Source organism: Equus asinus, chromosome 9 (genome assembly GCF_041296235.1).
Source record: "Equus asinus isolate D_3611 breed Donkey chromosome 9, EquAss-T2T_v2, whole genome shotgun sequence".
In the NCBI taxonomy this organism is placed as follows: domain Eukaryota; kingdom Metazoa; phylum Chordata; class Mammalia; order Perissodactyla; family Equidae; genus Equus; species Equus asinus.
This window is the reverse complement of record NC_091798.1, coordinates 57,212,501-57,234,429: the sequence shown is the minus strand read 5'-3', so window position 1 is coordinate 57,234,429 and position 21,929 is coordinate 57,212,501. Positions and strand designations below refer to the sequence as shown.

Here is a 21,929-nt window from a genome sequence, read left to right as displayed (position 1 = left end):
AAACCCTAGAAAATACAAACCAATTATAGTGACAGAAAACAGATCAGTGCTTGCATGGGGCCAAGGGCAAAAGAAGGGTTCTATGCACAGTGGCTCAAGGAAACTTTTAGGGGTGATAGAAATGTTCCACACATTGATTGTAGTGGAAGTTTCACAGGAGTTATACTTATGTCAAATTTCAGCAAATGATACCCTTTAAATGGATGCTCTAATTGTACATAAATTTTGTCTCAAAGTTTTTAAAAAGCTTAAATCAAGTAGAGGCCAGATTTAGCAAAATAATTTTTCTTATGAGTGTATGAGAATAGGAAAGAAAAATTTGGTAATAAAAGGTAATGAGTGGGTCCTTTCAAATATAAAACAAATCCAGATTTAGTAAGAAGAGATTTTATTAACAGGATTCTTGTAAGGAGAGAAAGGAGCTACTGCAATAGCGAGAACTCTCTTACCATAAGATCGGCCAGCTTCTCAAGAGGAAAGCTTTTCTTTTATAGGAGGAATAAACAAAGCTAGAAGGAACCCATTCCAGGGTAGTGGAATAAGAGTGGGATTAGAGAATTTTTTTACCCTGAGGCCTGTTCTTTGGCGGGGCTGTTAAGGAGGGGTTGTATGCTGGCTCAGGCTGAGGATGGGTTCAGGGGCAGGAGGAAGGAAAGAATCGTAACCAAAGTTCGATTAACAAGCATTTTGTTCCCATTGATCAGTGGGACAAAACAGTTCAGTTAATCATTTATGAATAGGAATTTGGGGGACTGTGTGTGGCGTTGTCATAGGTAAACAAGGGAGGCATCCATGAGTCTTATCTAAGGTATATGGGAAAGGGTGCTTCTTTGCAGCAAGCCATTTCTGGAACACAAAAGGGTGGATGATTTCTTAACATTTGCTGTTTTCCAGGACACAGGCTCAGGTAAAATTCAACACTGTCAGTTCCTTCTAGACAAGGCTGCCATGCTGTACAATCCCAGGGGACATTTTATTCTGCTCCTAGATAGTAATGTATGTGAAGCTATGATGATTAAGACCAATCAATGGAACCAGATAGATAACTCTTGAACTCTCATAACTCTTACAGTATAACAGTATATAGAAGAACCTAAAACATGGTAAAGAATATAATACCAATCAATGGGGAAAAATGCACATTATTTAAAGTATGATGTTGAGAAGACATGATCTTTGGTTAAAAAGCAGGTTAGTTAATGTACATGACATTAAAAGCTAAAACAGGTAGCAAGTAAAAGAGTTGAATTTAAAAATATCTTTAATAAACTCAGAGAAAATATAGCTTAATATTTAGCTTATATCTATGTGAGGAAGGTCTTTATAAGCATAAAGGCAATGCAACAAAAGCTTAAAGGAAAAATGTTTATATAGTTACATAAAACTATAAAACATTTGCATGCCAAAACCAACATAATGAAATTTTAAAACACCTAATAAAATCCACCACTCCCCTCTCACCCATAAAGAAGGGTCATTTGCCTTTGACTTGGAAGTGATTATTGATATTGGGGAAGAAAAGATTTGGAGGGGTTACATCATGGAACCATTCAGTGCGGACCTGATAATCAGCCAATGTGCATAGATACAGCCATATCCATTAATAAAATGCTGGTTTATAATATCTGCTGCCTGGATCCCCACCTTCCCTACTCTTGTTCCACCAACCAGAGGTCAACTTGGCACAGCAGGAGGCCTCTAGGACCCTGATCCAGTCCTATTTGCATTCTGATTGGATAATTGGGCCCTAAGTCGTACTGATTATTAAATATTTTTTAATATCACCCTTGATTGTATAGATATCATCCCAGAGCATTTTTAGGACCAGTCGGAAGAGCCATCTCTTCCTTCCCCACCTTCCTGCCCCCCCCTCCCCCCCCCCCCCCCCCCCCCCCCGCTGACATAGAGCTATGTTAAATGAGTTTACTTCTGCAATTGCCTGGTGGGATGACAGAGAAAATTATTAACTGAAAACATTCAACATAAGGAGATTGAAATAGTACCCAAGAAAATTACTATCTGTAATGCTAAATAAAACACTTGTCAATGGGAGTGGGAAGTGGGAGAAAAGCAAAGTGCAAAGAAGATGGGTGGGGAGCCCCACACAGAGATGGTGGAGGATAAACCCCCGTCTGTGGGAACCCCTGCAACCCAGATCAGGGATTAAAGCTGACATCATGGTCTAGGCTTATGGATATCATTCCATATGTTAAACTATCTATCTAAGGGGATAAAAATCTCAATCTTGAAATTCCTTGAGGAAGAAATACCTCCCTCCTGACAGCTTTGAGCCCTAGAGAGCATCTTGGTCTAACATGTCATCTGTTGGCAATTCCTCATTTGAGCTAACGTAACTAAAAGTCATAATGCCCCCACCATAGTTCTCTTAAATTGTTCTATGTTTTGAATTGAAGTATAAGGGGAAATAAGAGCTTTGCTTAAAAGCATCCTGGCAGTTGTCTTTTGCTCTTCATCCTTAAATACCTTTGAGGAAAATGTTGCAAAAGTAAGTATTAAGTAAATTTTGGTTTTTAAAGTTGAAGTTCCACAATCAGTATATAGAATCAAAATCCTTGATCAGAGGGAGAGAGGACAGGTTTTGTTCATCTGCTTCCCCCAAAGCAACAACCTTGTATGTAAGCTCCTATAGTAACCTGGGAGGACCTTGAGCTCAAGAAATATGCCTTTCATCATCCTCTCTTTGATGTAGTGAACCCAGTTATTAACAAGGAGACTCAAAGTGGTGCTAGAATTCAGCCTGAGATGAAAATATGGAAGCAGAAACCATTGTCATAGAATTACAGAATTCTAGAACCGCTGGGCTCCTTAGAGATAATCTTCTATAATCTACTCATTTTATAGCTAAGGAGGCTGAGGATCAGACATATTGAGTTACTAAAGAAAGATCTGACAGCTAGGCATTGCTAGATAGAGCCAAGTCCAAACTTCCTTTCATATATTTTCCTCAAGGTACCACATAAATAATTAGGAGAAGTAAGACTGAAATTGTGCTATCTATGGACCAACCATTCCGTGCTAGGCAGAACACAACACTTATGCTGCTTCTGTAGATTTACGGCAAAGTGAATATTTTTTTATTTAGGCAATTGAGGAAATCTGAATAAGTCTATAGCTTATATATTAAACAGTATTAAATTGATGTTAATTTCCTTGTTTTAAAAATTGCATGTGTTTGTATAAGAAGGTACCCTCATATTGGGGAATCATACACTGAAGTATTTAGGGATAATGAGGGATCATATCTGCAATTTATTCTTAAATGGATCAAAAAATGCGAGTGTGTATATGGAGAGAGATAATGGCTTGGACTAGAATGATAGAGATGAAAAGAAACGCACAGATTATGGATGTGTTTTAAAAGCAAAGTCAAAAGATTGACTGTTTAGATATATAGACTAAGTGGAAAAAAGAATCATGGGAAACACAGATTTTTGGTTGGAATAACTGAGTGATAATGGTGTTGTCAATTGAGATAGGGAAGACTAGGGTGATGAACTTGTTTGGGGGAGAGGTGTGCCAAAATAGGGTACCAAGAATTCTGTTTTTCCCCTGCCAAGTACCAACATTGAAATTATGTAGAGTTATCAAGCATGCAGTTGGATATAAGAATCTGGAATATTAAGGAGGACACAGGGATGGAAATTAATGCTGATATTACAGATTTGAAATTAATGCTGATATTATTAAACGTGCTTTTGATTTTAAAAAATCAGAGATTCAACTGTACCCTAGAAATACCTGGGGTTTGCCTGATTTCAGAAGGGGCAGCAAATAAAATGAGCTTTTAATACAGCTAGCTTCATGAGATCTTTTCAAATCCCTTTGATATAGAACACCAAGTGGTCTGGAACATGAAGGTGACCATTAGTGCTTCTATATCTGTTTTTAGTTTATTGTTTGTGGGGGTAGGACTGGTGGTGAAAGGAATAGGGAATAAATGAACAGGGAAATAAATGAACAGAGAAAATATGGTATTTCTCAAAACAAATGTAAATCACTGAAATAGCATACATATGATTAACAGAAATAGAATTCTAAAATAAATATCCTTTCAGTTTCATTACAATACCAACCTCAAAATTCCTGCAAAGATGAATATGATGTAGCCTTTTCACTGACATACGCTTTTGAACATTTTGAAACAAAACAGCATTATACTGAATTCCACGCTGAAGCAGATGGTACTACAGCAAAGCCCTGGTGTTATTTCTGAAATTATAACTCATTTATATAGCATTTCACAATTTATTAAGTCCTTTTACTGACATTATTTCATTATGTTCTTCCCTACAGCCTTACAAAGTAAATAAGATATATATTATTAACTCTATTTGACAGATAAGAAAAAATGACAGCCTCTGAAAATAAAATGGCTTGTCTAAATTAAGATGGCTATTTTAAGTGACAAGGCTATGTTTAAAAACCAGATCTTCTAACTCTGGGGTTATTTCTCTTTCTGTGATGCCAAAAAGTCTCTTTCATGTTTTTTCCACACTGTTAAGTGGGTATTTATTAATAGTTTCCCAAATTTCATAATAAACAACATTGAGATAACTTAGAGTGAAAGGAATGCCTTGACATCATGAAATTATATCAGAAAGAGCTAAGATTAGAATTTCTATTTCCTGAGTTACTGTTTCTTAACTAATCCATTAAACATTCACTGATGATTCAGCTAGAGATGTTTACCATTGTAAATCATTGTTTCTACTACATAAATATCTTGAGCTGGAACCTATAAGCAAAATATGCCTGGCATAAATTCTCTCAAGAATGCTTATAATTCAATTTCTTATCACTTTTATTACATTTTTTTCAAGTTTCAAAACAGATAATAATTAAATAAGCAACACACATGTTTTTAAAACCCTTTTGCAGACGGAAGTTTAAAAATCACAAAATTGCTGAAGCAGATGTGGCTATTGCCAAAAAAAAATTTAAAAAGGAAGTTTAAAGAAAAACTAAGCATACAAATAATGTTAGAATATCAGATGTTAGAAATGCTTGAGTGGCCTCACTGTGGCAGTCACACATGAGAAATCTTACATTTTGCGTTTTGGAGACATGTTATGTACAAAGCCCCTATTCAGTGAAAATGCCGCTATGTGAGCATATGATGGATGATTTACTTTGTTTATTTTAGAAGAGGTACGAGTGCAGTTTAAGACTAGCCCAGAGAATCACAAGCTGAAATTTCCTGCTCTAAATATCATATTTCTCTTCTAAAATATCTCTTTTTTTGTAAAAAATCATTTGTTCTTGCAGTCAAATAATAGCTTTTGAATACAAGCTCCAGAATTAGAATTCAATATGGTAACATATCAGCTGATAACAATTAACTTTGGCCTGAGGCATATAGTTATAGTCTCAATTGACTTGTTGTTTGCCCTGGAAGTACTCTTATACTAAAAACACATACAGTAGCCTACAACCATTACATAAAACAGGCCAATAGTTGAAGACCAAAAAGAGTCATACTCTTCTATTCAAATATTTAGCCAAACCAGAATTATCCAAAAACAACATCGTCCCTGATGTGAAAGATTTATATAATCCAAAATAGTCCATCATCTCCAAAAAGTAATATAAGACTTGCATTTTTAGTAAGATGTGAATATTTGACGTCCTGAGAGTTCACAGCTCCTAAAAAAGATTAAGTTATATTATGAACACTGAAGATCTAACTGGACAAGAGCTAGCTTTTATATTCTGGTTCCTAACTATTTTCGAAACAAAAATCATGATAAATAATCAGAAATAGTCAAATCAGTCCTGCTGTAGACAATTCATGAAGCCTGGCCAGCCCATTTCTATCTTTAACCCAGTTTCCTGCACCCATATCCCCAAATCCTCTTCCCAGAGAAAGAAGTTCTTGATTCTCTGCCTGGTCCCAAGCTTTGGAAACTGCTGTCTTCCCTTCAGTAGGACAGTTCAAAAGTTCTTTTTTATTATGCTTTTCTGTATTTTCTAAATTCCCTATAATAAACCATTAAAAAATCAGTTTTTAAGAAGCAATGAAAATATTTTTAAGGGATTTGAGGATCACTAGTTGGACATGCAAGTGATTCAGTAATAAATGATTCCTGGTCTTGTCATTTGTTGCATCCTAGTTCTAATTCTCAGTAATGATCACCACCTTCATACCCTAGGCCTTCCTGGTTGGGAACTCTGTCTTGTTCCCTCTCCTATCACAGAGGGCTTGGAGCCCTCCACTGAGCCTGCCTCTTGCCACTCTCACCCCTAGAAACTGGCACTCTGTTAACTGCTGGCTTGCTTCCCTCATACTGTGTGCCATAAAAACACTCACTCTCTAGTCACCCCTTTTAAGTCTGGTTGAGACTTCCTGATGATGACCACTTTTCTGGCTCACCACTATTCTGTTGCTGTATTCTGTGGGGGACTGGAATTGGCCACCCCAAGGTATGTCTCTTTGGCATGAGGATTATTTTGGTCTGGTTACTTTTAAAAACTGCAGACAGGAAAGGAACTCTGAAAAGCAGAGTTTACTTACCCTTTGTTAAGAAACATTTACATTGTAAAGGAAATCTCCATCTGTAAGGTTGTCTTCCTCTCTGTACCAGGAAGGAGGGATGACCTTATCTCTAGAAACTCTTAATCAATGTGGAAGGCAAGGACTTAAATCTGCATAATCTTACTCTTGTTTACTGTACTTGTCTGGTAACCTCCTGTAACTGACTCCCCCCACCCCCAACATCCTCCTTTGTCTTTAGCTGAGGTTGGTATTTAAGGTGGTGGCTTCGGCCATTTTGGCAAGTTGCTCAGGTTGCCTGAGCCTCTCCCATGTGTACATGTTATAAAGCTTTGTTTAACTTTCTCCTGTTATTCTGTCTCATGTGAATTTAATTCGTTCTCCGGCCAGAAGAACCCAGACAGGATAGAGGAAATGTCTTCCTCCCCTACAATTCCCTAGAGTTCTTTAAGTTCTGTAAGTCTTGGCAAGGTTACAAACTGGTGGACCATACAACAAATTTAGCCTAATAACACAGTTGATTTGGCATACTCAATATTTGAAATTTTAAAATGTGAATGTCTTTAGGCCAAAAATATGTTTTCCAGTTTGCCATACAATAGGGAGTCTCCAGTACTCCCTATTGTATTATACCTTCCCCTTTATTAATTTGCTTATCTGTCTAGGACTTGAAGCTATTTGAATTAGACCCCTAGAGCTTCCTTCCGCTATCCTAACAGAGCTCTCATCATCATCTCAGCTGGGTTCTATTTACCCAGTAGCTCAGGAAAATGTCTAATTCCAAGTCTCAATTTCTCCTAGTCTTTCCGGATCCATTGACGTCAGCAAGCCCACTGTGTGAAATGACAACACCATCTCAGATGCTGAAAAAGTGGGAGTAGTATTTGGATGCTACTCTAGAATTATTGACCTGTTTACTACATCCTTTCAAATTACAGTTGCACTCTGAAGAAATCTAAAAAGAAATTCACCAGAAGAGGGAAGTAAAAAAACATCCCAGAAATGCAGGAAGATGAAAATCTGCTGACTACTGATGTGAGAATTAACTGCACTTTTTGATGAGTTAAAAACAAATATCACAAAGATGGAGTTCATTGTCCAACTTTTTCATGCAGAGTAAGCTAGAGGTCCCTCCAGAAAGTGCACCCAGCCCTATACCCACATCAGCTAAGGATTCATGCCTGCATTCCATGTAGCATATGAGGAATTTGTGGAATTTGGGAAAGCATTTCACATCATTTTGGGGAAGATTTGGAGGGTGAAAGAGTCAGGATAGGTGGAACAAAGAAGTTAGAATGACATGAGAAGCAAGCAAGCATAAGTGGAAGGAAGGAGGAAGAGAGAAAAGGAGGAACGGAGGCAGGGAAGCAGGAAGGCAAATGAACAATTTAACAAGCATGTACTAGATACCAAGAGTATACTCAGTCCTTTTATAGACATCCTCTCATTTAATACTCACACTCTCTCTTAAGTTCAGAGAGTTAAGAATTTACTCAGTCACAGTAAACACAAAGCACAACACACAAGGAAACAAAGTCGAAATGTAAAGCCAAATCTGTGACTCAAAAATCCATGCCCTTTTCATGACATCACGACTCTCTCAAAGGTGATTTATTTTAACCTATGCAGCAAAGGTATACATGAGAGCTAACTTAATAGTGTTTCACCACGGTTGAACAAATAGATAAATTTAATCTTCAAAACAATCCTGTGAGATAAGTATTGTTTTTTCCTTTTTCACAGAGAAGGAAACTAAGGGTCAAAGAAGTTAATTATCACACTGAAAGCCATGGGCTTTTGCAAACATCAGCAGTATCACTTGGAATATGCCACAGGCAGAAGGATCCCCCATTCTCTGGGCATCTTGCAAAGAGGTGAGCTAGGTAGGGCCAGAATACAACTGGATGCATAACCAGGCTGTGCTTCAAAAGGGATCCCACTCCCTGTTGCTCTCCTTTTTATAGGGCCAAATGAGAGTGGACTTACAAAAATGGGACATAAAGTCTGGGCTTGGGCACTAGATGGTCTGAGTTTATTTGCCAGTTGTCTGTGAACACTAGTTGTTTTCTCTTGTGGGAAGTCGTTTTGGGCTACAGCTCTTCCCTCTGGGGAGAAAGGAAACCACTGGTGCCACAAGTTGTTTCAGACACAGCTGCTTCCACGGGTGAGTGGGAAGTGTCCCTGCCCCCAGCTAGTTCATCCAGACAACCCAAAAAGAACTTCTAGAGTTATTTATTGGACAATCCAGCTTATTTTTTTTTCCCCCAAAGATTTTTTATTTTTCCTTTTGCTCCCCAAAGCCCCCTGGTACATAGTTGTGTATTTTTAGTTGTGGGTCCTTCTAGTTGTGGCATGTGGGATGCCTCCTCAGCGCGGCCTGATGAGCGATGCCATGTCCACGACCAGGATTTGAACTGGCAAAACCATGGGCTGCCAAAGCAGAGCTCACGAACTTAACCACTCGGCCATGGGCCGGCCCCGACAATCCAGCTTCTTTTTAATCATTCACCGAAAGTAGTAGAAGAGTCAGGACTTGAATCCAAGTCTTTTGATTTCAGATCTCAGGTAGGAGTTGGAAAGCTAGCCCTTGTTGAGTGAAGACAACAGCCAAATCCAACGGCTATGGAAAACTCAGGGTTGTTTCACATGACTTACTTGGGATTTTACTTGTTCAAATGGCAAGTGATAGTCAAATAGGTAAATGCCAGCATCCCAGATCCAGGTGATAGATCCACTCCTAATATCTCAGACACAGCTAAAGACTCAAGGAGTCTCCAACTGGGAGGGAAGTGGTACCTTAGAGACTGACAAAGGAAATCATAGGAAGACTTTTCCATTAAATTCATTGGTTAAATAAAAGGACAACTTCATAAATAACTGTACTCTCTGTTCTTCACTGAAAAGGCTCTTTATGAAGAAAATTTCTATACAAACAAATACAAAAGATCAAGGAGATTTTCTACTCTAGAGGTTTGGATCTTTTCCAATAATTTATGATAGCATTTTTGCTTGTAAAATGAAGTTGACTATATATGTAAAGAGTGCTGTTGAATACTTTTGTGAATAACTACCCTATAATTTTTTTAATTTTCCATTAATTTTTTACCTATGATGCATTTTAAAATAGAGATTTCCTTACACTAAGTTTATAGTTTTCTCTGGCTATTATGTTTTCAATTTATCTCTATAGTAGATTTAGAGTGAAGACTTGCATTTTTCTTTTCTCTGAAAGGTCGAGAGATGTTTTGTTATATCATGTGAACAACCATTCTTCTTAAACTGGTGCTGATCTGAGAACATTCCTGTTTTTATTCCTTTCTATCCTAAAACTGAACCAGAGGTGATAGGGAAAAAATAAGAGGCTTGTTTTAATCAAAGCTTTTTTTCACAAATAGCTCATTTTATGAAGTGATGCTACCTCTTTTTTGCCTGAGATCAAAATCAAGGCTTCAGTGTTAATTTATTCCTATATTTGATCCTTGGAGGCATGGATCTGTGGGTCAAATGACACAGTGCTAATATCATGATTCACCAAGTTCATTTAAAGATAGAACATTCTACCTGTAAATAGATTCATTTTTTCCCTCTTTATCTTCTATTTTCTTCCTTTTCCCTTCCCTGCTTCCTTCTGTTTTTTCTTTCATTCCTTTATGGGTACAGTCCATAATTTAACTCATAAATAAACTTAACATTAATAGTAAAGTTCTATTTTATGATAAAAATGGAAGAACTGCGTGTTAAAATATAAATATGAGAAAGTAAAATTTTTCTTACTGAATTCGTACTATATTTTACTTTCTACATACAGTTTACTGTATTGTTAATGTAATGTTGTGCCTTGAACCTGTATATTGGTAGTTTTTGCAAGACCATTTCTTGGTATTCGGGATCAGTGGGTAGGTGCATGGGGTGTGTCTTAGACTGGTTTCCCCAGAAGCATATCCTGAGACAAGGATTTGAGTGCAGATGGTTTAGTTGGGAGGTGACTCTCAGAAGCATCAGCAGTGGAATGGAGAAGTGAGACAGGGAAGGGAAAAAGAAAGGCAATAAAGTTAGCTTTTACTAAGTAAATTACAACCATGGGCAGTTGAGGCTCAATCTTGCTGGATAACTCAGCAGATAGGTAGAATTTGCTTTTGAGTCATCCCACTGAGAGCCTGGGCTCTCCCTGAAGGAGAAGGGAGATATAAATATAAAAATAAGGAAAGATAAGAAAGATCCTGTGACATTTGTTTGGAATTATCAATATTAGTATGAAGGCATAATTTTTTAAAAGCATATACATACACAGAGCAAAAGCCTATCTAGTGGGAGGTTGAGGCTTTGTCTACCTTTGGGTGGATGTTTTAAAGGAAACAACTTACCTCTGAGGGAGCTAAGTGGTAGTTGCCCAAAACAATGTGAGAAATTCCCAGAGGAAAAACCTGGAGGGAAAGAGATTTCTCTCCCTTTTTGGACAATATCTTTATAGAGCTCTTTTCTGCTCTAAACCGTACATATTTTGCATTTTTATTTAATAAGGAATTTTCCTAAGAAGTCACTCTCCCTTAATCAGTTCAAGAAAGTAGGATGACATTTGCCATAAAGTAAGCTTTTCTTAACTTTTATAAAATAAACATAAGAAACTAAGTATGCAAACTCAATATTTGATAAATAAGAGAGTTGCAGTACAGTTATGTACTGCATAATGACATTTTGGTCAACAATGGACCACATATACAACGATGGTCTCATAAGATTATAATAGAGCTGGAAAATTCCTATTACCTAGTAACGTCATAGCCATTGTAATGTTGTAGTGCAACTCATGACTTACATGTTTGTGGTAATGCTGGTGTAAACAAACCTACAGCCCTTCCAGTCATATAAAAGTATAGCACAAACAATTATGTATAGTACATAATACTTGACAATGATAACAAACAGCTATGTTACTAGTTTATGTATTTACTATACTATGCGTTTTATCATTATTTTAGAGTATACTCTTTCTACTTATAAACAAAGGTTTACTGTAAAACAGTAGGCCATGTTACACAAGCAGCAGCCTCATGTATCTCATGTTTACCATGTCTCTTGATTGTATCATTTTCTCTGGCGCTTGATTTAACCTCATGTTATTTTGTTCATCATGGCCTCTAAGCATACAAAATCCACAGCTAATGTCACCAGTAAGAGGCCATGTTGAATGATTGACCTGGAAATGAAATTAAAAGTGATTAAGGAGTACAAAGGTGGAAAATCGGTGTTGGCTATTGTTCACCAGCGAGGCATGTCCCATTCCACCATAGCCAAGATCTTAAAGAACAAGAAAAAAGTGACGGAATCTGTTAAAGGATCTGCTTAATTGAAACTGCAAGACTAACAAAAGTTCAAGAAGGGCCTATATCAGACTTGGAGAAACTTCTAATTACCTGTATAGAGGACCAGACACAGAAGTGTACCCCTTTCACCACGACAATCACAGCCAAAGCAAAAAGTTTGTTTGCGACACTGAAAGAAAAGGCTGGACCTGACTATGATGTTGAATTTACTACTAGCTCTGGGTGGCTTAAACAATTTAAGAATCACTATTCATTACATAATGTGAAAGTGAGAGGTGAGTCTGCAATTGCTGATGTGAAGGCAGCTGAATAACTTTTGGAAACTCTGTATAAGCTGATTGTGGAGGAAAATTATTTGCCAGAGCAAATATTCAGTATGAATGAAAACAGATGCCTGAAAGGACTTTCATCCATAAGGAGGCTAAGTCAATGCCAGGTTTCAAGGCTTTTAAGGACAGGATAACAGTCTTGCTTGGGGGCAATGTTGCAGGCTACATATTAAAACCCTTTGTGATCTGGCACAGTGAGAACTCCAGTGCCTTCAAGCATATCAATAGGCACACATTGCCTGTGTACTACAGGAGCAGTAAGAAGTCATGGATGACCCAGTTTCTCTTCCAAGATTCCCTCCTAAATTACTATGCCAGCTAAATGGAGAAGTACTGTTTGGAGAATAACATAACTTTCAAGATTTTTCTTATTGTTGATAATGCTCCCGGAATCCTCCTTTGATTGATGATGTTCATCCCAATATCAAAGTGTTGTTTCTCCCTCCAAACACCACCTCTTTGATCCAACCAATGGATCAAGGAGTTATAGCATCTTTTAAGGCCTACTACCTGAGGAGGACCTTTGCCCAGGCTATTGCTGCAACTGAGCAAGACACTCATGCAATTCTGGAAGGATTACACCACCTAAGACTGCATCAGGAACCCTGCTTGGGCTTGGGATGATGTCACCAAGGAGTGCATAAATGATATCTGGAAGAAGACACTCAAGAGATTTGTCCATGACTTCAAAGGATTTACCAAGGATGAGGAGTTTTCAAAAATCAACAAAGCTGTGGCTGAGATGATGATACCAGCCCTGATATCAGTTTCCCTACATTAAACCCAGCATATACGTGGTTAAAACCAGAACACTCGTTCCCTGCTTACTCGTTGGCTTCCTGGCTCCAGAATCCACTATCCGCCATAGAGACAAATGGCCAAGGATAAGCACCTGGATTCATTATCTCCTCCCTGTAAGGAGATACAGACTGGTGGGAAAGCTGCTGAACAGCAAGGTCACAGGCTCCCTCCTCCCTGCAAGTAGTCTCAAGGTCAAACACAGGCTGGTGGAAAAGCTCCGACCAACAAGGCTGTATGCTCCCCCTCCCCTACCTAAAACCCCAAATAAAAACCCTTCCTTTTAACTTTTCAGAGAGTTTGGGATTTTGGTGTTAGATGCCCTCTCTCTTTGTTCAGTGCTGTGCAATAATAAAATTCCTACTTTCTTCCACTACACCCAGTGTCAGAGATTGGCTTGCTATGCAACAGGTGAGTGAACTCACTTCAGGTTCAATATCAATGGCAAACAACTTCAACCTGGGTGTGAATGAGGATGACCTTGAGGAGCTCCTAGAGGTGGTTCCTGAGGAATTGAATAGTGAGGAGTTGTTGGAGCTGGAACAGGAATGGATAGCTAAAGAATAGGCAAGAGAAAAGTTAACTGCAGAAGAAACAGAAGAAGAACCCCCAAGAAAATTCACAGTGAAGAGTTTAGCAGAAGCTTTTGCAGACCTCAACAAGCTCCTTAAAAAGTTGGAAAACATGGATCCCAACACTAAAAGGTTTCATTAATAGAGAGGAATGTTCATGGTGCATTATCTGCTTATAAGCAAATCTATGATGGAAAAGAAAAAAATCAAACCATTATGGATGTATTTCTGAAAAGAGTGACAGCTCCTCAAGAAGAACCTTAGGCAGGTCCTTCAGGAGGTATCCGAGAAGAAGGCATTGTTATCATAGGAGATGACAGCTCCATGTGTGTTATTGCCCCTGGAGACCTTCCAGTGAGGCAAGATGTGGAGGTGGAAGACAGAGATATGGATGATCCTGGCCCTGTGTAGGCCATGGCTAATGTGTATGTTTATTTAACAAAAAAGTTTACAAGTAAAAATAAATAAATTTTAAAAGGAGGAAAAAGCTTATAGAATAAGGATATAAAGAAAAAAATATCTTGGGGCTGGCCCCATGGCCGAGTGGTTAAGTTCATGCGCTCTGCTTTGGCGGCCCAGGGTTTAACCAGTTCGAATCCTGGGCGTGGACATGGCACCACTCATCAGGCCATGCTGAGGCAGCATCCCACACGCCACAACTAGAAGGACCCACAACTAAAAATACACAACTAGGTACTGGGGGCGCTTTGGGAAGACAAAGGAAAAATAAAATCTTTAAAAAATTTACAGTAATTTAGGTTAATTTATTATTGAAGAAAGAAAAATATTTTTTATAAATTTAGTGTAGCCTAAATGTACAGTGTTTATAAACTCTATAGTAGTGTACTGTAATGTCCTAGGCCTTCACATTCACTCACCACTCATTCACTGACTCACCCAGAGCAACGTCCAGTCCTGCAAGCTCCATTCATGATAAGTGCCCTCTACAGGTCATGTGATTCTAATAGTGGCAGACAAGGTAATTAGTATGAACCTTTTCACTGAGGATAACTACAACTCTGGAAGGAATCTAAAACATCTGATCATGAGCATTAGCAAGCTAACTAGTGAATGAAGAAGTACTAGGTCAAGACGCAGGCTAAGACAGAACTCCAGAAAATGAACCTGAAATTTGGGACCACTTCTGTTTCAGGTATGTTCATCAGTTCCTGTTTATCAGGTAGCTGAAAGTCTGAATATATTGATACTCTTAAATATATACCTGCTCTGTTTTCTCCTCTTAGCTTCTTTAAAAGACATAAAATTATATAAAGTAATAATTATAACAATGTATTATTGGGTTTATGACATTTATAGAGGTTGTAGATGTAGTATGTATAACAATAATATCACAAAGGGGGGGAAGGGAATAGATCTCTTTAGAAGTAATGTTTCTACATTTTACTGAAATTACGTTAGTATAAATCTGAAGCTGATGCTGATAAATTAAGATGTATATGCTATGCCCTAGAGTAACCACTAAAGAAATAACAACAACCAAAAAAATAGTGGAAAAAATCATTAATGAAATTACAATGCTACTTTAGAAACTATTTACGTGGGGTCGGCCCCATGGCCAAGTGGTTAAGTTCACACACTCTACTTTGGTGGCCTGGAGTTTCACTGGTTCGGAACCTAGGCACAGACATTGCACCGCTCGGCAGGCCATGCTGAGGCAATGTCCCACATGCCACAACTAAAAGAACCCACAACTAAAATATACAACTATGTACTGGGGAGATTTGGGGAGAAAAAGCAGGGAAAAAACAAAGAAGATTGGCAACAGTTGTTAGCTCAGGTGCCAATCTTTTAAAAAAAAAAAAAGAAACTATTTACTTAATGAAATTAAAGCAGTGAGGAGAAATAGAGGAACAAAAAAGACGTGAGATATACAGAAAATAAAAAGTTAAATGGCAGATGTAAACCCAACTGTATCAATAACAACATTAAATGTGAATGGATTAAACAATCTAATCAAAGGCAGAGATTATCAAGCTAGATTTAAAAAAAGATCCAATTATATGATTACTACAGGAGACACACTTGGGTTCAAATATACAAAGAAGATTGAAAGTAAAAGGTTAGAAAAAGCTGTCATGCAAACAGCAACCACAAGAAACCTGGAGATAAAACAGACTTTAAAACAAACAAACAAAAATGTTATCAAATGCACCTAGAGCATTAAAACATTTTTACCTATATTCAAACTGATTCTCAAAACTCTTCCCAGTTCCCTGAAAAATTTGGAACTAATTCCTCTTTCCTATGGAAATCCTGGCTATTCTTCAGAGTTCAGTTGAAGTTCAACCTCCTCTGTGAAGACTCCCCTAACCATTCCCAAAGCCTTCCCCTCCAGCCTGCTAGGGGGTGTCCAGCAGAAATTTCTCCTAGCTGATAATAATAGACACAGGGAAGAAAATGACTCCTCTTCTTCAACTTGATGACATATCATCCTAGATCATCTTGTGGACAAGCTTCAGAGCAAGAACCAACATGTTAAAGATTACAGAATCAAAAACAGAAAAAGCCTGAGCCTTTAAGGATATCATTGAAATTAATATGTTGTACATTCCTAGAAGGTACAGCCTGGGTCATGCAGTTGGTGTTTTTGTTTGGTTTGGTTTTGATCTCCTGTACACTATGTAATTTGCTGAACATTGTGCAATATCTTACATGCCTTCCTTCTAACAGGTGAAAAACACTTGAAAAATAAAATCTAAGTGAAGAAGATAACAAAAGGATTCAGAGAACCCTGCAGCCTTTTCTTTGTTTTTGCTCTGTAAAGTTATTTAAGAAATAGTCCTATCTTAAGACTATTCTACACTTTAAAAAAAATGTTTGGGCAGACTACTTTATTACTATGGAAAAAGTAGCAAGGAATGAGATAAGATGCCACGTCTTCATTATTGTGCCCATTTAGTAGAACACTGAAAAATTATTGCCTTGTCCTTAAAGGAGTGTGTCACACAGGAGGCAGGTGACGAAAATGTTCATCATGCCTCCAAATCTCACCTGCAGGTCTGCCTATGTGATACACCAGAAGTACCACTATGATCAAGACTGTCAGCCAAACTCTCTTAAGCATTTTAGGTGCAGGGTAACTCTTTGCCACTGCTGATCATGTTATTTTTGCTTTTCCTTCTTTTTCCCCTTTTCCTGGAGACTTAAAGCATTTTTTCATCTAAAAGCATATTAATATGAAACATTGTGAGAGTTTTTGTCCCAGCAGCTGTAATAGTTTGGGATCTACCCAAGGGTAAATAAGAATGACCTGTCCATTCTTACAATCTATTTAGCTGTGCCTCCCTTATAAATTGGCATAAGTACTCAATGAATTATGCTGTGAGTTAATAAATGGATGCTAGCGTAAAATAAATGTAAGTAAATTTTGACTAAGGTATTCATTCATTCATTCTCCCTGCTGTTGAAAAGTTTATTATATAGTCATGATAAAGTAAGTAGATAATTACAATAAGGAATTATAGGTATTATGCTAGAGTATGCACAGGGTACTGTGGGAAAACAGAAGAGCGACTTTTTTTAAGTTGTGTATTTCAAGCAGAGGGAACAGCATGTTCAAAAGGACAGAGAATTGTACATTGTCTATTGTGCCTGGAGTGAAGAGCTAATGCCAGCCTGTTCACATCTAACCTCTCCTTCCAACACTATTCCTCAATTATGTCAATCTTTGTGCCTTTCAAGCCTGCATTTTGGGGAGCAAAATCAGAAAGGGCATGAGGTAGAAAGAGGACAGATGGGCAATAATGAGCCATGAGTGAGCTGAAATGTTGATTTAATCCATGGGGTAAAGAAAGTGTATGCATATACAAGAGTAAAGAGGACGTGAGCCAGTTGGTAATTGGAGAAGAAGCAAATAGACACCCTGAAACAGATTTTAGAGAAAGTAGTAGAGGCATATGAAATGGGAGCCCATAATAGTTCTAGACAATCTCCTGTGGTATCACTATTTTCCTTACTGATTAATTGCCATCTTAAGAAAGTTGGTCTGAATGAGTTTCCATTCTTTACCATTCAGAGTCTAATGAAAACCACCCCCTCCAATATGCGTTCTCTCTGTTCCTGTCGAGTAGTATCCTTCCTTCATTTTCCCACAAACATGTCATTTTCATTTCTGCCTGTCTTTCATCTTGTATGTGATTTACCTCAGAAAAACTTCTTTTTCCTCTCTCCAGTTTCATTCTGCTGATATTTGGAGGCTGAACAAAGTGCCAGACGCCTTTCCAGATGCTGAGGATACAGAGATGACTTGCACATAGTCCTTGCCTTCAAAGTTGGAAGCCACCTAAATGTCCAAAGAGACATGGTTGAAGTAACTATGGTATGCCTGACAAAGCAGACCACTTCATAGCCCTTAAAATCATTTTATGAGGAATAGTTAGTGACATGGGGAAATCCACACAATCTAATGGCAAATGACAAAAGCAGGTCAGGGTAATGGTGGAGAATACAGATTTTAGACTTTGTAGTCAGATCTGCCTGTATTCTAGAGTTGGCTCAGACACCTTCTAAATGTATGACCTTGAACAAGGTACTAAACCTTTCTGAGCCTTCACTTCCTTATCTATAAAATGGGGATAATAGTAGTACCTACTTTCATAAGGGCCTCGTGAGGATTAAATGGGGTTATATACGTAAAGTACTTAGCATGGTGACAACTCATAGTAATTAATAAATAAATAAATAAATAAATGTTACCCAGAAGTAGTATATTATAGTGTACTAAAAAAATTAAAATATACTTTAAATGTATGCTTGGGAAATGGAGGGAAATACTGTAAAATATAAATAGTGATATTATATCTAAGTGATATGACTACAGGTGATTTTTATTTTCTTCTTTATACTTTTGTTTATTTTCTACAATGGCAATGTTTTACCTTTTAACAAGAAAAAAAGTTGGGGTCCAGCCCCATTGCCAAGTGGTTGTTCAGTGCATTCTGCTTCAGTGGCCTGAGTTTGGAACCCAGGTGCAGACCTACACCACTTGTCAGCAACTATGCTGTGGCAGTGACCCACATACAACATAGAAGAAGAGTGGCACAGATGTTAGCTCAGGGAAAGTCTTCCTCAAGCAAAAAGAGGAAGATTGGCAACAGATGTCAGCTCAGAGCAAATCTTCCTCAGGAAAAAAGAAAAGAAAAAAAAGTTATTTGAAACAATTATTAAAGTTTTTTAAAACAGGTTAAATATTTTCCAGTCTGATTTTTTTAAAGTCAAATATTACACATTTTTAATTATTAAGGTTAGAATTAGATTTTATTGTAGATTAAATTGGAATGTTATTCTAAACAACCGGCTTAAGTACTTTAATTCTATTTCACAAATTACAAATACTAAAAGATTATGAAGGACACTGAACTTCCCTTAGAAAATAAATGTACCAATCTGTGCTTAGATAGAAAGCTCTGCTTTAAATGAACAGTTTTAGATTTAAATTTGCTAAGATTAAGGAGTGTATGTGTGTGTGTGACCAAAGCAGAGGAATCTGACTTAATAAAATAAAATAAAATAAATGCTGTGAACACTGTGAGTGAAGATCCAGGAGAAAAGCATTGGTAGCCTCTGTGGCATATGATAAAACTACATCAATGCCTGTATAAAGGAATCATATTCTACCTTTTCAAAACTGAAGCATGGTCTCAAAATAAAAAGATGCAGCCTCAGAAAATGTGGAATACCTGGAGGCATCACACGTCCTGATTTCAAACTATATTACAAAGTTATAGTAATCAAAACAATATTGTATTGGCATAAAAACAGACATATAGATCAATAGAACAGAATAGAGAACCTAGAAATAAACCCATGCATATATGGTCAATTAATTCATGACAAAAGAGCCAAGAATATACGATGAGGAAAGGATAGTCTCTTCAATAAATGGTGCTGTAAAAACTGGACAGCCACACGCAAAAGAATGAAACTACCACTATCTTACACCCTACACAAAAATTAACTCAAAATGGATTAAAGACTTGAATGTAAGACCTGATACCATAAAACTCCTAGAAGAAAACACAGGAGGTAAGCTCCTCAACATTGGTCCTGGCAATGATTTTTTTTTGGATTTGACACCAAGAGCAAAGGCAACAAAAACTAAAACAAACAAATGGGACAACATCAAAATTAAAAGCTTCTGCACAGCACAGGAAACATCAACAAAATAAAAAGGCACTTTATGGGAGAAAATATTTGAAGATTATATATCTTATAATGGATTCATATCTAAAATATATAAAGAACTCACACCACTCAATAGCAAAAAACAAACAATCTGATTAAAAAATGGAGCAAGCAACTGAATAGAGATTTTTTTCAAAGAAGACATACAAATGCCAATGGGCATATGAAAAGGTACTCAATATAAATGATCATCAGGGAACTGGAAATCAAAACCACAATGAGATATCATTTCACACCTGTTAGAATGGCTATCATCAAAAAGTCAAGAGAGAAGTCTTGGCAAAGATGTAGAGAAAAGAGGATCCTTGTACACTATTGGTGGAAATGTAAATTGGTGCAGTCTCTAGGGAAAACAGTATGGAGGTTCCTCAAAAAATTAAAAACAGAGTTACCGTGTGATCCAGCAATCCTACTTCTGGGTATATATACAAAGAAAATGAAAACAGGATAATCGAAGAGATATCTGCACTCTCATGTTCATTGCAGACTTATTCACAATAGCCAAGATACAGAAACAATCTAAGTGTCTGGCAATGGATAAAGAGATAAATATGTGACATATATGTATATATATACATATATACACATACAATGGAATACTATTCAGCCATAATAAAGAAGGAAATCCTGCCATTTGCAATAATAGGGATGGAGATTGAGGACATTATGCTACGTGAAATAAGCCAGACAAAGACAAATATTGCATGATATCATGTATATGTGGAATCTAAAAAGGAAGAAAAAAAGAAGTCAAACTCATAGAAACAGAAAGTAGTTGCCAGGGGCTGTGTGGTGAGAGGAATGGGGAGAGGTTGGTAAACAGGTACAAACTGGGGCTGGCTGGGTTGTGCAGTGGTTAAGTTCACATGTTAGGCTTCAGTGGTCTGGGATTCACTGGTTCAGATCCCATGTGCGGACCTACACACCACTTGGCAAGCCATGCTGTGGCAGGTGTCCCACATATAAAGTAGAGGAAGATGGGCACAGATGTTAGCTCAGGGTGAGTCTCCCTCAGCAAAAAGAGGAGGATTGACAGCAGTTGTTAGCTCAAGGCTAGTCTTCCTCAAAAAAAAAGAAAATAAAAAGAAAGGGTACAAACTTTCAGCAATAAGATGAATAAGGTCCGAGGAACTAATGGAAAACATGGTAACTACAGTTCATAACACTGTATTGTATAATTGAAATTCGCTAAGAGAGTATAACTTAAATGTTCTCACACACACAAAAAAGAGATAAATATCTGATAGATGGTGGATGTGTTAATTAACTAGATGGAATCCTTTCACAATGTGAATCAAATCATCATGATGTACACTTTAAGTAAAATAAATTAATATGAATTTTATAGTTCACTGACTTTTTCCATTCTTATGATATGACACAAGAGGTTTCCTTAAAAACGTATAGTTTATTTTTTAAATTTTTTTATCCTCTTTCCCCTAGAAAGCACACTCCACAAGGACCTGGATTTTTGTCTGTTTATTCACTGATAATATAAACTGAAACAAAGTTTTCACAAAACAATACTTTTCCTTACTATGTGTGATTTACTCGGATATTGTCTGTTATTTCTTTTGTTAAAAATACTGGTCTTAAGCCACTAGATTGATTTCATGACTCACTCATATGTCATGACCCACACTTTAAATTACACTGCCTTAATGTATGCTCTCATTGCATCTTGTATGTTTGTTTCATAGCATATCATGACTCTGTGTGTGTGTGTGTGAGACTATTTGTTTACTCCCCGCCATATTGTGAGTCCCATGAGGGGTCAGGGCCATCTTACTCACCGCTATATTTCCAGCACCTAGCATAGTACTATAAGAAGTCCAAGTCATGTGCAAGCAGAAGTTAAAAGGGAGCAGAAATGATAAGTCAGCCACCAGGCGGATGATGAGCAGAAACCGAGGGAAGTAGAAATTATGACCCATGAGAGAGAGACAGAGCTGCAGTTCCACTTCTAAGTCCATAAGTATCTTTATAGCAAACTTCTTTACCCTATTTCTTAGGGTGAGTTTTTTACTTTTGGAAACTAAAGCTATGAAAACAGCAGATAAATGGAATACCTTAATCAATCAGAGCAAGCAATCCAAATACTTCAGTGAAATAACATCAACAGTTTCTGAATTTCGGATGGCTGTTGTTGTATGAACAGAGGAATTACTTTAAAGCCTGGAGACGGGGAAGG

At 37.4% G+C, this 21,929-nt stretch overlaps 1 long non-coding RNA gene across 1 annotated transcript in view; it reads right to left on the bottom strand.

Annotated features, from left to right (window-relative positions):
• Positions 1-4,254: 4,254 nt before the first annotated feature.
• Positions 4,255-21,929, bottom strand: part of LOC123275697 (uncharacterized) — an 18,864-nt gene continuing 1,189 nt past the window's right edge. Inside the window, exons 1-3 of the long non-coding RNA XR_006511729.2 lie at positions 21,808-21,929; positions 17,698-17,837; positions 4,255-5,664 (exon numbers count right to left, since the gene is read on the bottom strand). The exon at positions 21,808-21,929 is cut by the window's right edge and continues 1,189 nt beyond it. This is a non-coding gene — a long non-coding RNA (uncharacterized lncRNA). The remainder of the gene's footprint in view (positions 5,665-17,697; positions 17,838-21,807) is intronic.